This window comes from Rattus rattus, chromosome 2 (genome assembly GCF_011064425.1).
Source record: "Rattus rattus isolate New Zealand chromosome 2, Rrattus_CSIRO_v1, whole genome shotgun sequence".
NCBI classification, from domain to species: domain Eukaryota; kingdom Metazoa; phylum Chordata; class Mammalia; order Rodentia; family Muridae; genus Rattus; species Rattus rattus.
The window spans coordinates 210,531,726-210,544,614 of NC_046155.1; the positions used below are offsets into that span (position 1 = coordinate 210,531,726).

At 42.0% G+C, this 12,889-nt stretch overlaps 1 long non-coding RNA gene across 1 annotated transcript; it reads left to right on the forward strand.

The window, feature by feature from the left end:
- The first annotated feature begins 775 nt into the window (after positions 1 to 775).
- Positions 776 to 5,992, forward strand: LOC116894681. Its single transcript, XR_004387037.1, has 2 exons — positions 776 to 1,316; positions 4,415 to 5,992. It is a non-coding gene; the product is annotated as an uncharacterized LOC116894681 (long non-coding RNA).
- Positions 5,993 to 12,889: the final 6,897 nt, after the last annotated feature.

Sequence of the window (12,889 nt, forward strand, 5' to 3'; positions counted from 1 at the left end):
TACCAGATAATACCTATTTACATAGCATTTACATTGTATTGGATACTGTGAGAGGTCTACAGGTTATTAAAAATATGTGTACACAGGTTATATGCAAATATTCTAAGAGGAACCAGTATACCATGCATTTTCTGATTCACAGAGAATCAATCCTGAAGATGGGCTGAAAGGCTATAATAAAATCATCTACTAGGACCCTCTTCCTTCCAAAAGGTAAGCTCCTTTTAGACCTATTTTCTTGATAAGAAAACAGAGAGACCAAACAGCACTTTACAACAATTATGCTATGAGCAAATTTGTTTTATATAATTATGCCATAAGCAAGGGCTAGCCACATAAACTTGGTTTATATTTGTCTCAGAAAGAACAGACAAGATTTTTAAAAAGTAAAAACACTCAGAAACTCGTGAGAAAGACCTCTCTGTTCACTTTGACCTCTTCTTAGAGCCATGGCTGTCCAGTGAGAGGTGTGGAAGGGAAAAAGCAATGAGCCCTGAGATGGGCTTCCCCAGCCTCCTGCAGAACGGTCTGTCCAGGTCTGTGAATCAGTGTCAGAATTGAGCAGGGTGAGGCTCCCCTCTCCTGCAGCCTGTGATTAGGAAGGCATCCATCTGTCAACAGACGCTCTCAGCTGCTTTTCCAGCCGGCTTCTTCCTCCCTGACTCACTCAGTGATGCCACATCTAATGTTTATGACCTAACGCTTGATCACCATGGAACTAGCACAAACCGGAGACTGTTGAGGAACAAAACCCGCAGTGAGACACTGGGCGCTGCAGGAAACGAGAAAAAAAGACCCTCATTCATGAAGACCACAGGTGAAGACAGAACATCCCATCCCTCATGTGGACACTTCCACCGGTTGCTAAAACGGATCCTTGGAAGCTTTCAAAGCTTCTTGAAGAATCCAAATAAGGACGCAGGGTGACCAAGGACAAACAAACACTGTGGCGTTTAGAAACGAAGACCAAGAAAATGGGAGGAAATGTGTATGCAGCAATGTAATAAAGTCTGGATCACAAATTCAGCTTCCTTTCTTTCCTGCCAGCAGCGTGGCAATGGATGAAAGGAGCAAGGGCACCAAGTGCCAGGAGAAAGAAGTTCTCCCCAAACTGAACCTCGGGAACAGTCCCGGAGGTCTACTTTCCAACTGGGATGGTCCGTACAATGGTGAGCCCACAGCTCCTTCTGAAACGGAAGGCCTGTGGAAAGGAGTAAGTGTTCTTCAGTAAAGGTCTCCACCGTTAATGCCGTGAGTGGCAGCAAGCTTTGGCACAGACACACGGACTAGATGAGGACCCCAGTGGCATCGTCAAGGTGAAGTGTGTCTGACTTCCTGGCCTGCCATCCCCAGACTAATAACCAGGAGGGGCCGCCCTGCAGCCCTAAAGAGCCTGTATGAACAGAGCCTCCTGGAGTGCTTGCGGCTTCCAAGTAATGGAAGAATCTTTTTATAACCATCGTGGTTTCGTGTAAAAGGAAGCTCAGAGTCGGTGGGAAAGGGAGGGTAACCTTGCGAGCTGCAGACCATCTGAAAGGGGCGGGGGGGATCATAAATACCAGAGTGTCTGATTATTTGAACGTCTCTTGAAGTCGAATAGTGAACCTTCTTCATGTTTGGCTCTCCTGCACTTGGCTCCCTCTGACAACTTTGCAGGCATCAGGGTCTGTCTGGAATTCATTCCAAGTTGGAGGGATATTTTTTCCCTTGACATTTTGCAGCTGAGGCGGCCCCAAAGAGGAAGCTGAAGAGGGTAACATTACCAAATATGTCCTTTCTCCTGCTTGTATATTTTATTTCCATAGGAAAAGAAGGCAGATGCAGGCCAAGGAGAGCTGGCCAATAGGAATGGGGCCATAGCAGGCAGCTTCTGGCAAATGGGGGGAGGCATTGATCAGTTGCCATGGTTCTCCAGAAAGGAAACTGTCGGTACCCACCAGTAGAAACCTGCTTTGCTTCAAGATGAAGTCTGACAATTTTTTTCCATGTTATCCATCTGTTTCAGAAGAATTCCCTGTCCTTGTGTTGGTCTCCTGTTCTTAAAAGCACTTGAGTGGGATTTAAAATCAGCATATATTCCTTTCACTAAGCCTTTCTTTGCATGCTTCAACTGTGAGGGTCAGGGTATAATGGGACTTCAGAAGCTTCATCTATAAAATGAAGGTGCAGGTAGCCCAAGTCCCTTTAAATTCCCAAGATTGGCAGCTCTACCCTTATTTTTTTTTTTACTTTATTTTTTTTTCTTTATTAACTTGAGTATTTCTTATTTACATTTCGATTGTTATTCCCTTTACCGGTTTCCGGGCCAACATCCCCGTAACCCCCCTCCCTTCTCTATGGGTGTTCCCCTCCCCATCCTCCCCATTAACGCCCTCCCCCAACAATCACGTTCACTGGGGTTCAGTCTTCACTTGGGACCAAGGGCTTCCCTTCCACTGGTGCTCTTACTAGGCTATTCATTGCTACCTATGAGGTTTGGAGCCCAGGGTCAGTCCATGTATAGTCTTTGGGAGTGGCTTAGTCCTGAAGCTCTGGTTGATTGGCATTAGCTCTACCCTTATTTAATAATGTGTTTCAAGCCCTCACATTTTAGCACCCTTCCAAATGTTTATGTATGCATGAAACAGAATTACTTCATCTTGACTCTCTTCTACAAAATATATAAACTAAAAATTAGTGCAGTAAGAAGGCTCAACAGGTAAAGAAGCCTGCTTCTGGCCTCAAGGACCTGAGTTCAACCCTCTAAACCCCACAGGGTGAAGAGAACAGATTCCCACAAGTTGTCTACTGACATATACACGTGTGCTGTGACAGAACACGCCCATACACATATGCACACAAAGTGAACGTTTAATATAGATGATTTGTTAGAAATGAAAGGGAAGATGCTAAACCAGATATAGTTCAGTGGGTAGAACACTTGCTTACTCCGCTACATCTGTGACACTGCCTGAGAGAGGCACAGGGGTGCACACTTGCAATTCTAACAGGAGGCAAAGAGATTAGAATTTCAAGATCATTCTGGATTTACCAGAGAGTTTTAGGCCTGCTTGGATTATATGCGATATCTAACTTTTAGGGCTTTTCTTTTTAAATATCGGTAGTTTATATCGGCATTGTTGTTGATACATGGCGTTATTCTATTGCCAGACTGGCCCGGACCTCACTGTGAAATTCAGGCTCGTCTCTAACCCTCCATCTTTCTGTCTCATCCTCTCCATTATTGGTATTGCATGTGCCACCCACCACAATTTAATATCTTATCTTTAAGCACAACCTGTGGTAACTCACCCCTGTTTGGAAGTCAGTTCTCATAAAGGTATATTTTATTTACCTGACACAATTGTAGTCCTGAGGCTTACTGTCTCCATCTGCTAACTTAGGCCTTGTCCTGGAAGCTTCCAGCCTCCACACAATCCTATGTAGGCCTAGGATGTTTTCAGCCTCAGAGATTCAGTTCTGAATAAGCTCACCCTTTCTAGTTCTTTCTGAACTCTCACTAGCTTGTCAACTAAGGCATTCTGGTTTAAAATTTTCCACACTGACTGATTCAAACTGACTTCTCTCAGCTTCTCACTGAATTGCTCTGCGTGGCCTCATACTAACTTTGAAAGCATGTTCTAAACGTCCAAATCCTCATTCTCCGGCTCACTCTGTCTCCCTCTGTGTCTAGCTTGTTCTCTCTCTGCCACCTGTCTCTGTACAACTGTCCCAGTAAATCTTCCCTCTCTCTTTTTCTCTCTCCGGGCTGCTTTCTCTACAATCGCCTCTCTCTTCTTTCTGTTCTTGCGAGAGTTGGACATACCCTATTCTGTCAAATCTTTTCTTGGATTCACCCCTTTTTCTCCTTCTCAATTAGGCATCGCTTTCAAACATGGTGCTTCCTTCTACAAACTAACTTTACCTTTCTCGTTTGGGATTAAATGTATGTACTAAGGGCACGTCTGTAATTCTAGCCAGAGTAATCATGCCGGATTAAAATCCCTCTACAAGTTCTCTCATTGAAAGTCACTTCAGCTCTGCCTTGTTCTTTTTCTCACTATGTGAGAGCCTCACATACACCAAGCAAGTGCTGTGCGACTGAGTCCAGATCTGCTTTTCTCTGTGGGTATAAGACATCCATCTCAAGCTAGCACATCTGCAGCTACTCGGAAGGAATGCACAAGAAAAGAGGCTGCATAATGTACACCTTGCACTCACAATCAAACATGTGAGAAAGCTCAGTTTTAAAGCTATCCCCAGCTAGTCGTTTTCTGTATAAATTTTAAAAGAGAATGGTTATAGAAAAACACTGTTTATATTTGTGTGCGTGTATATACGTGCTCGTGTATGCTCATGTGTGTGTTAGTGCAGAAGCCAGAGATCAGTGTCTGCTGTCTTCTTTCATTAGTCTCCATTTTCTTTCTTATGACAGGGTCCCTACTGAAATAAGAGCTCACGGATTGGCCAGAGCAGAAGACCAGTAAGCTCCAAGATCCTCTTATCTCTGTCCTCAACACCTCCGCCCAGGAGTACTCTGGGCATCGGAAGTCAGGTTGTCCTCTGGTCTGCATAGGGAAAACTGACAAGTAAGCCACCTCCTCAGTTCCAGGAAAAAAAACTAGACTAAGTAACTGTTACCCTTAAAGACTGCGACTGAAACTTCATCTTGAGTGAGGATTCACTGTTGCTTAGTAAAGACTGAGGTAACCTGGAGCTCCTTGGCCCACAGGAGGGCAAGAGTTGCTCTTTGCTGATTGCTGCAACTGCAGAACAGAGCACATTGGAGAAATGCAAATGTGATTCCTCAAGACAATAGGGACACTATTTTCATAAAAAAAATAAGCTAATTTTGCAATTTTTTGACATACAAATATTCATGCCAGGTGCTGAGGCCAAGCAGATGGTACTGCTGGCCATGCTCAGCCTGTGGGCAGCCCCTGGATGATCCTTGACCTGACCTGAGTTAGCGAGGGTCGTTTGAGACAACATTGGCCCTTTGCATCAGACATTCAAGCTCTAGCAGGCTGATTATGTGTGCAATGTTTTGTTACTTTTATGACTCAACAACGTCTATTTCATCAGCCTGATAGGGAGCCTTCAAAGGACTCAAGAAGTAGTCCCTTGTATAAACTTAGTGAGGAAAAAAATGGTAGAATTCTTGTTCACAACATTCTTAATAACTTAATTTCATGTTTTTCTGTCCCACATATATCTCATCACACTCTTTAACTAGTAATATTAAGATAATGGAATCTAAACAAACAGCTTCCTCTGGTTGGTTTTCCAAATCTAACGTGGTTTGTAGTGGATAATGATTAAAATAGCTGAGATGATCGGATAGGCAACAAAGTCATTAACTGAAAAACAATAATCAAGTTCTGGGTAGGATATATTTACCACCACTTGGGAGAAGGCATGAAAATAAAAGAAATTTGATGTGGACTTGGGGGAAGAATCCAAAAATCAAGGATATGAAAGCAATCGTGTGGATTACCATTGGCTAAAGAAATGAGAAAACAATGAACTCTGGGAGAAAAGCTCAGAAATGCAAACCAAGCTAAGCTGGGTCTCCATTCAGCAAGTGGAAAGTCCTACCTATTGACCAAGACAATCAGAATTCAGAAAGATGTATGTGTTTGAGATTCAGAAAACCAAGGACTGCATAAGACAAAGAGGAAGCAGGACACTTGGTCTTGACCTTCCCAGCCTCTGAACTACAAAATCGGCCTTCATCACTTATCGGTCACCTTTTCTGAGACACCCTGTTATAGTGGCCCAAATGAGTAGGGACCAACATTACAATAAGCCCAGATTTTATTGTAGACAGGGTTGCAACATAGCCCCAAATGACCTGAAACGTCTGATCCCCCTGCTCCTTCCTCCTGAGTGCCGGGATTTCAGGCTTGTCTCTGGGACATAGTCCATCAACTGAGCAGCATCTCCAGCCCATGACTGCGCCTTCCTGTGAAAGAGCAACGAGTACCTTTGTTAAAGATCATTTAAACATGCAGAGTGGAGTTTTCATTTTTGTACTTTTCAGAGATTTTGTTGATTTTATTGTACACGTATAAATGTTTTGCTTGAGTATATGAAAACATACCATATGTGTACAGTGCCCACCACAAGCTAGAAGAAGGTATCTGATCCCCTGAAACTGGAGTAACAGACATTTGTGAGCTACCGTGTGGGTGCTGGGAACGGAACCTGGGTCCTCTGCAAGAGCAGCAAGTGTTTTAACCACAGAGCCACTTCCCCGGCCCTAGAATGGGATTCTTAAGCCAAAGAGTTTTAAGAAATAAAAAGAACGAAAACGATAACAAGGCTGACAGAGGCAGCCTCAGTTACACAGAAGATGATGTCTTAGTCTAGTCTGGGTTCTAAACACTCAAGGAAGAGTTACGCACTCTTATCTCTTGATGATGTTAACTTCTGCCTATGTTTTCTTAGAATATGACTAATTCTAAACCATTCTCATAAGTAATGGATATTATGAGTAACCAGAATGTTAAAGTCCATCGAAGGTTCTGCTCCATCATTTCATTGACACTGTGTCTCACACAACGTGTTTATGAAAACTAGGCATGGTTTAAAAGTCAAATGTTACATTCTTCCTCAACATTTAGATATTGTTGTCCAAATGATTTATTCTAAATCCCCTAAGGATATTAGGAATGAACAAAGAGTGCGTAGAAGCAACCAAGTGATGGTTTAAGGGTCAAGCTGATTAGGTCTATGCAGAAAGCACTGTCTGAATCCCTGTCTTTTTCTTAGAAGGAAGGACATAAGCCTCTTTCTCAAGACTAGCTGAGAGATAACTAAGGGGGAGGATGAGAGACAGGGTACCTCAAGGAACCCGAGTCAGAAAACCTTAGTGGAGAGGCCACAGTTTATCCACTGGACCACTCTTTCCCAGACACAATGATTTCGTGTGTAAAAATAAGGAGTATGAAGAGGCAGAGACTCACAACCCTGGCTCTTGGACCCTCCTCAATGGGAGGTACCATCTTTGTCATTGGCTTTGAGAGCCAATCGGCCATACCTTCCCCACTCCAGAGTGGCCAAGCATAGTAAATGGCTTTTATTCAATATTACAGGAAAGAAACCTTCCAGGAAGAAATACCAGCACTCGACACAGGCATAATGTATTTTTCCTCTTACACTTGGTTTCTTTATGAATGTAAATTCCTTATAAGTGTATATATTCAATGTATACATTTACATGCCATATGTACATGCCTTAGTACAGACTTACTTCACATTTTCGTATACTCAGATGCAATTCATAAAACAATAAAATATATTCCCTGAGACTCTACCATGGCTGAGCGAATACTGAATGTATCATATGGTAAAGAGTGGCCTTTAACGCCTGTGCACTTCTCTTTAACCCTTTACTACAGATAGATAGATAGATGGATAGATAGATAGATAGATAGATAGATAGATAGATAGATAGATAGATAGATAGTAAGAGGCAGAAAACAGAACTGATGGTGTTTTCCAGCAAACGTCTTTTTTAGATAGGAAACTACATACTGCCAGAGCACAAGGCAGTGTTTTATGGGTGAGGAAGCAAAGTACTGTCAGGGATGAAGGACAGCATTCGCTTTCTACAGGACTGAATACCAACAAACTACACAGACAGGTTCAATTGTTTTTATAATATCTGGATGTTCTGGTGAAAGCACATACTATTTGGGTGACTAACACTAAAAGAGGCAGCTAGAATTAAGAGTAATATGACATTTTTTTAAACATGTAGAACGCTCCATAACCACCACTACAACCGTTGTGACACTTCACTAGTTTTAGGTGACAATTCTGAAATCCCAAGCTTGAAGGAGACACAAGAAAACTTCTCTCTTAAGCAAGAAGTCTGCTCAATGCTGAGAAGAAACACCATTTTCTAAGGGAAGAATGAATAGTATTTATACTATATGACAACAAAATCTGAAGCTACTTGATACATTTTTTCCTCTTCCCTAAGGCCTCTGCTATTCAAGCCCTGTCTCCTCCAAAGGACTTTGTCTCTTCAACACCAACAATCACATAGACACAATTGTTTTGATTTGTTTTGTTTTCTAGGACACAGGACATAGGACAAACACTTCCCCGAAGCATGGACAATGTTAGTGCTACGTTTAGGGTTACAGGCTGTGTTCACAGTGAATCCTGAACCCATAGGGAGGGAACCCACGCCTGCTTCTGTTTGATTATTTGTCCTGCAGTGTTTTATACACCCAGGCAACAGCTGCTACTCTTCGTCTTTCCATGTAAAGTCAGTGCTACGTCTACGCTGTTCCTCAAGTGCTGTGACAAATGTCCAAACTCCAAAAGCCTTAGGGCGTAAGCAAGCTTCTATAGAAAAGAAAAATGTTCTTAGGATGTTCAGTAGACAGAAGTCGTGCACACCTCTGTATACTGTGGTGTTCTGTCAAAGTTGGCCCAGACACATGAGAATACAGCCATAGGTTTGCTTACAGCCACCAGATTAACTCGCTGTCTCCATTTATATTAAGAGTAACTCATTGACAACAGCAAAGTTTTCCACCAACGCTTTTCCTTTCCGTTCGGTATGCTCAAGGCTGCGGCAGGGGAAATTTTCCTGCAGGACTTCGTTTCATTTTCTTGTGAGAATTTCTGATCCAATTGAATGTGGCACCTCCTTGATTTTGACCCCTGTTCTCTTGCCCCAGTCATCTCTGTCCCTTCACTCCAAAAAAACATCCTGCCGCCGCTGGTTTACTTCAGTTTAATTACAAACATTTTCGTTTTTCTGATCCATCAAGAAGCATGTACGGCTCCCTCCAGACACAGAATACTTAGCTGGCCCTGAACAATGGGGGTCTGTTCTCTCCTGTGAAGCTTCCAGAATCAGGCTTTAGGGAGCTGCCATGTGTTTATCTTTCTTAACACTCCAACAGGCACCCCTCCGTGACTCCCACAAGCCAGGGGCCTTGAGCGGTTGTTTATTGTCTGCAGCTGGACAACCATGCACAGGGCCCTCAGCAAGGGAGACAAGCTTTGGGGAGGTGCTCGCGCAGTCCCGTAGATCGAGTATAAACAAATCCCCAGGAGTTTGCAGCTAAACCTCCTTTAAGCAAGTTTAGAGTTGACTGGGAAGCTCGGCTCGGCGAGCCATCTTTACCCGTCTCCCTTAGGTACCAGTGAGAGACGCTGGTGAGCTCAGAGGGCACCGAAACAAAGAAGCTTGAAGTCATGTTCAAGAGCTCAGAACGCAGTCTTCATCCTGGAGAAGTGACTCTCTCTGGCTATTTAACACAAGACTGCTGAAGATGGGGTTACATCATCTTGCCCTGCTCGCTTTGGAGACGTAAGGATGAACCATAATGAATTGCTCGTCAACTCTGAGAGTCACCAAGCTCCTAGCTGCCCTGGCATCTGATGGTTCTCTGCCCACCCTTAGCATAGAGTTTTACCTTATGAGTTAATATTCAGAAGAAAGCACAAAGGAGTCAATGTAAAAAGACTGAGGTCCTTCCCTCAGAACACTATCTTTTATCCCCAGATGTCTCTGATTACCTGAACCCCAGTCTACTCTGTAAGGCTACAGTTAGCCTATTGGTGTTCTTGCTCCATGCATGGTATTTAAGTGCCTTTATGTAGCAAGCAAGGACATTCACTGGGCTCACATAAATGAATGCCCTCTGTTTGTACAACACAGACGTGACTGTTGTCATTGCTGTAAGGTTTCATCTAGATTTTTAGCAGTTTTGTGTGATACCTTTTCTGAGGAGACATGAACAAATATCTACTCATACCAGATAGGGAACAAAAGACCAAGTACAGATACCACTAAATCCTTGGTAAAGTAATGAGTTTTATTAGGTTATATACAGGATTAGTGTACATACAGTATTAGTGAGGGGTTCATTACAGGAGCGAAAATGACTCAAAGACAGGGAATCAATAGAAGCCCATTCAGTATTGGTGGCAGACAACTCCAGAAAGTTAGAAACCTGGAGCATACTGTCAACTTGTAGGCAGCTCAATGGGCTGGTGAATGTCCTTTCCAGGGAAATTAGTAAGTCTGAGCCTTTTCCAGGCATCTCAGCTGATGGCTGCTTCTTCTAGGCAGAGTTTTACAATTTAGTTTTAGCTGGTGAGGGGAGTCTAGCATAAATGTTCTGTTTCAGGAACTTCCTGAGCTTCTGGAGTTTCCCTGAAGTGTGGGAAGTTTGCGACTCCCCTTAGAACATCCTGTGTCTTAAGTAGTTTTACTCAAAGACAGAAGGTTTAAGTATTGGAGAAAATGCTGTACAAGATATGCTTACAGTGCAAAGATTTGTGATCTCACTATGTAGCCTAGACTGGCCTAAAAATGGTGACCCTCCTGCCTGAGCTCCTGAAGGATGGACAGGATTACAGGTATGTGCTACTCACCACTTCAGAAATGTTTCTGATGGAGCAGTTGAAAGGACTTTATTAAACCTTCCATCTTTACATGAAGTGCAGTTCAGTCAAGGGGAGAAAATATTTTGTGATTTGTTGTTGCTGTTTGTTCGCTAGACAGCATCTCAAACACAAGGAAGTGATTTAATTGTTTCAAGAACAGCTGAAGCTCTCAGTACCAGAGATAAAATTAGAGAGAAACTGAAATCAGGGTGGAGGTAAACAAACCTGCCACCGAGTCTGACAGCCTTGCAACTCAGTAAACTTTTGATGAGGCTGACAGTGATTTTTTTCTCTTTTACATTTTCATTTTACTATTTTCCTGAGACAGAGTTGCCCTATGCACCCGGCCTAGCCTTGAGTTTACTATGTAGTCCAGGACTGGGTTCAAATAGACAGTGGTCCTCTTGTCCTTGCTCCGTGGGTACTGGCATTGTAGGTGTGTGAACCACTACACCCAGTGTGAAATTGTGGGTGACTTTATGTGAGATGTGTGTGTGTCTGAGTGTGTGTATGTATGTGTATGTGTATGCATGTGTTTGTATGTGTGTGTTTACATGTAAGTAACAATGAAATATGCAGACTTATACTTACATTTTTCTTCTTTGGAGGAGGAAGGCATGTATGTTCTATACTGTTATGGGGGTCAAATAACAGGATATTCATGTTAGAGTACTCTTTGTGGTTCCTGAGAATCAAACTCAGGTGGCAGGCTTCTTTGCAAGCACCTTTATGAACGAAGTCAATTCACTAATCTGTTTTTAATATCTTTAGTTTCAAAGATCAATACATAATTCTACCAAACAAATGATCAACACAAATTCTACCAAACCAAAAAAAAAAAATCAATATAGGCCATGAAATTTAAACTGACATAATACAACTTTTTTTTTATGTTTTACAATCCCACGCTGTAACCAACCTTTAAGAATCTATTACTTGGGGCTGGAAAGATGGCTTATTGTTTGAGAGCACTCTCAGTTCTTCCCAGCACTCACAAAGTGGGCCACAATTGTCTGTAGCTCCAGCAAGGGCAGGGGGAAGCAGGTTGGTGACCTTTCCAGACAGATAAGGGCATTGTTTTCTATAAATATTCTACTAAGAGTCATGGAGTGCTAGTTTCTTTTAAAATAGATTTATTCATTTTTATGTATTTGAGTGTCTTTGTGCTTTTATGTACACACACCACACATATGCCTGGTGCTCACAGAGGCTCATCAGAACCATGCATTGCATGATGTCTACGTAGCAGACAGAATACAATGTTCAGGAGTCCGTTTTCTCCTTCCGACGTGTGGATGCTGAAAATTGAACTCAGGTGTTAGACTTGTCAGCAAGCACCTTAACCTACCATGTCATCCCTCAGCCTAATTTCTACTTATTTATTTTAAATAGGCATTTTCTCAGTAGCCTAGGCTAGCCTCAAACTAAAAATTCTCCTGCCTCTGCCTTCCTTATGGTTGGATTACAGACTTGTGCCACCATACCAGAGTTGGCGAACATTGGAAAACATTTTTCATGTGTTCTTTAAAATGTTATCATTTAAATATAACATTTATAATAGTTACCAAGATGAGTGAAGGTCATGTGTTTACTTTTAATATATATATATATTGCATATTTTACATAAAAATTTGAAGCAATTTGCAATAGGCAATATGCAATCACTACATCAATGCTGTATGAACAAAAAACTGTGTTATTAAATTTATCATAATATTAACCTAAGAAAATAATCCAAGTATATTTAGAGGCCAGTTAGTATTCTATTTGGATGTCTTATTTTTGACCTTGAGTACATTAAAAGTGTAATGTGTGTGCAAATTACTGAGGCTTGAGTCACGGTCTGGGATTCATTGTATAATCCTGTAGCTTAACAGATTCGTTGAAGCTTGCAATGGTTGAAACCAGAAAGTCTTTTTCTACTAGTTTTGAATAAACCTAGGTAATTATGTACCTATCTTCCAGATTCTGAAAGGATATTCCTACTTCATGATCAATTGTGTGTCCCAAGGAGGGAAGAAAAATGACACTGCCTACTTTAGAGAGTAACTACACATCACAAACACCCAGAAAACTAAGATGGCTACAATGGGACAAACAGTCTGGTCCTCTCTCTTATACACCTTAATGGCTTCTCTTTCTCAGACCCTGGGCTCTCCTAGGCTAACTCACTCTTCAGAGTAAATTACTCTTCAGAAGTGCTTTTGCATTGTTACAGAAGATTTCGAGTTTGGATTTCACAGTTCCCTTCCCCCACCATGTTTCTCGTTTGTGGGGACTAAGATTCTGGGGCTCTTTGGATACCTGAGAAGAATGTTAATAAGATCCCAAGAAACAAAATTCTTTTTGTCTAACAGAACAAGTACAAAGAAACACACATCCAAAGTATTTAAAAATATATGTATATGTTTTCAGAGGTATGAAGTTCCCTTAGATAAAGCCTTCTCGTTTTCATTCATATTAATTTCTGAAACAGCCGCTAAAATATCTC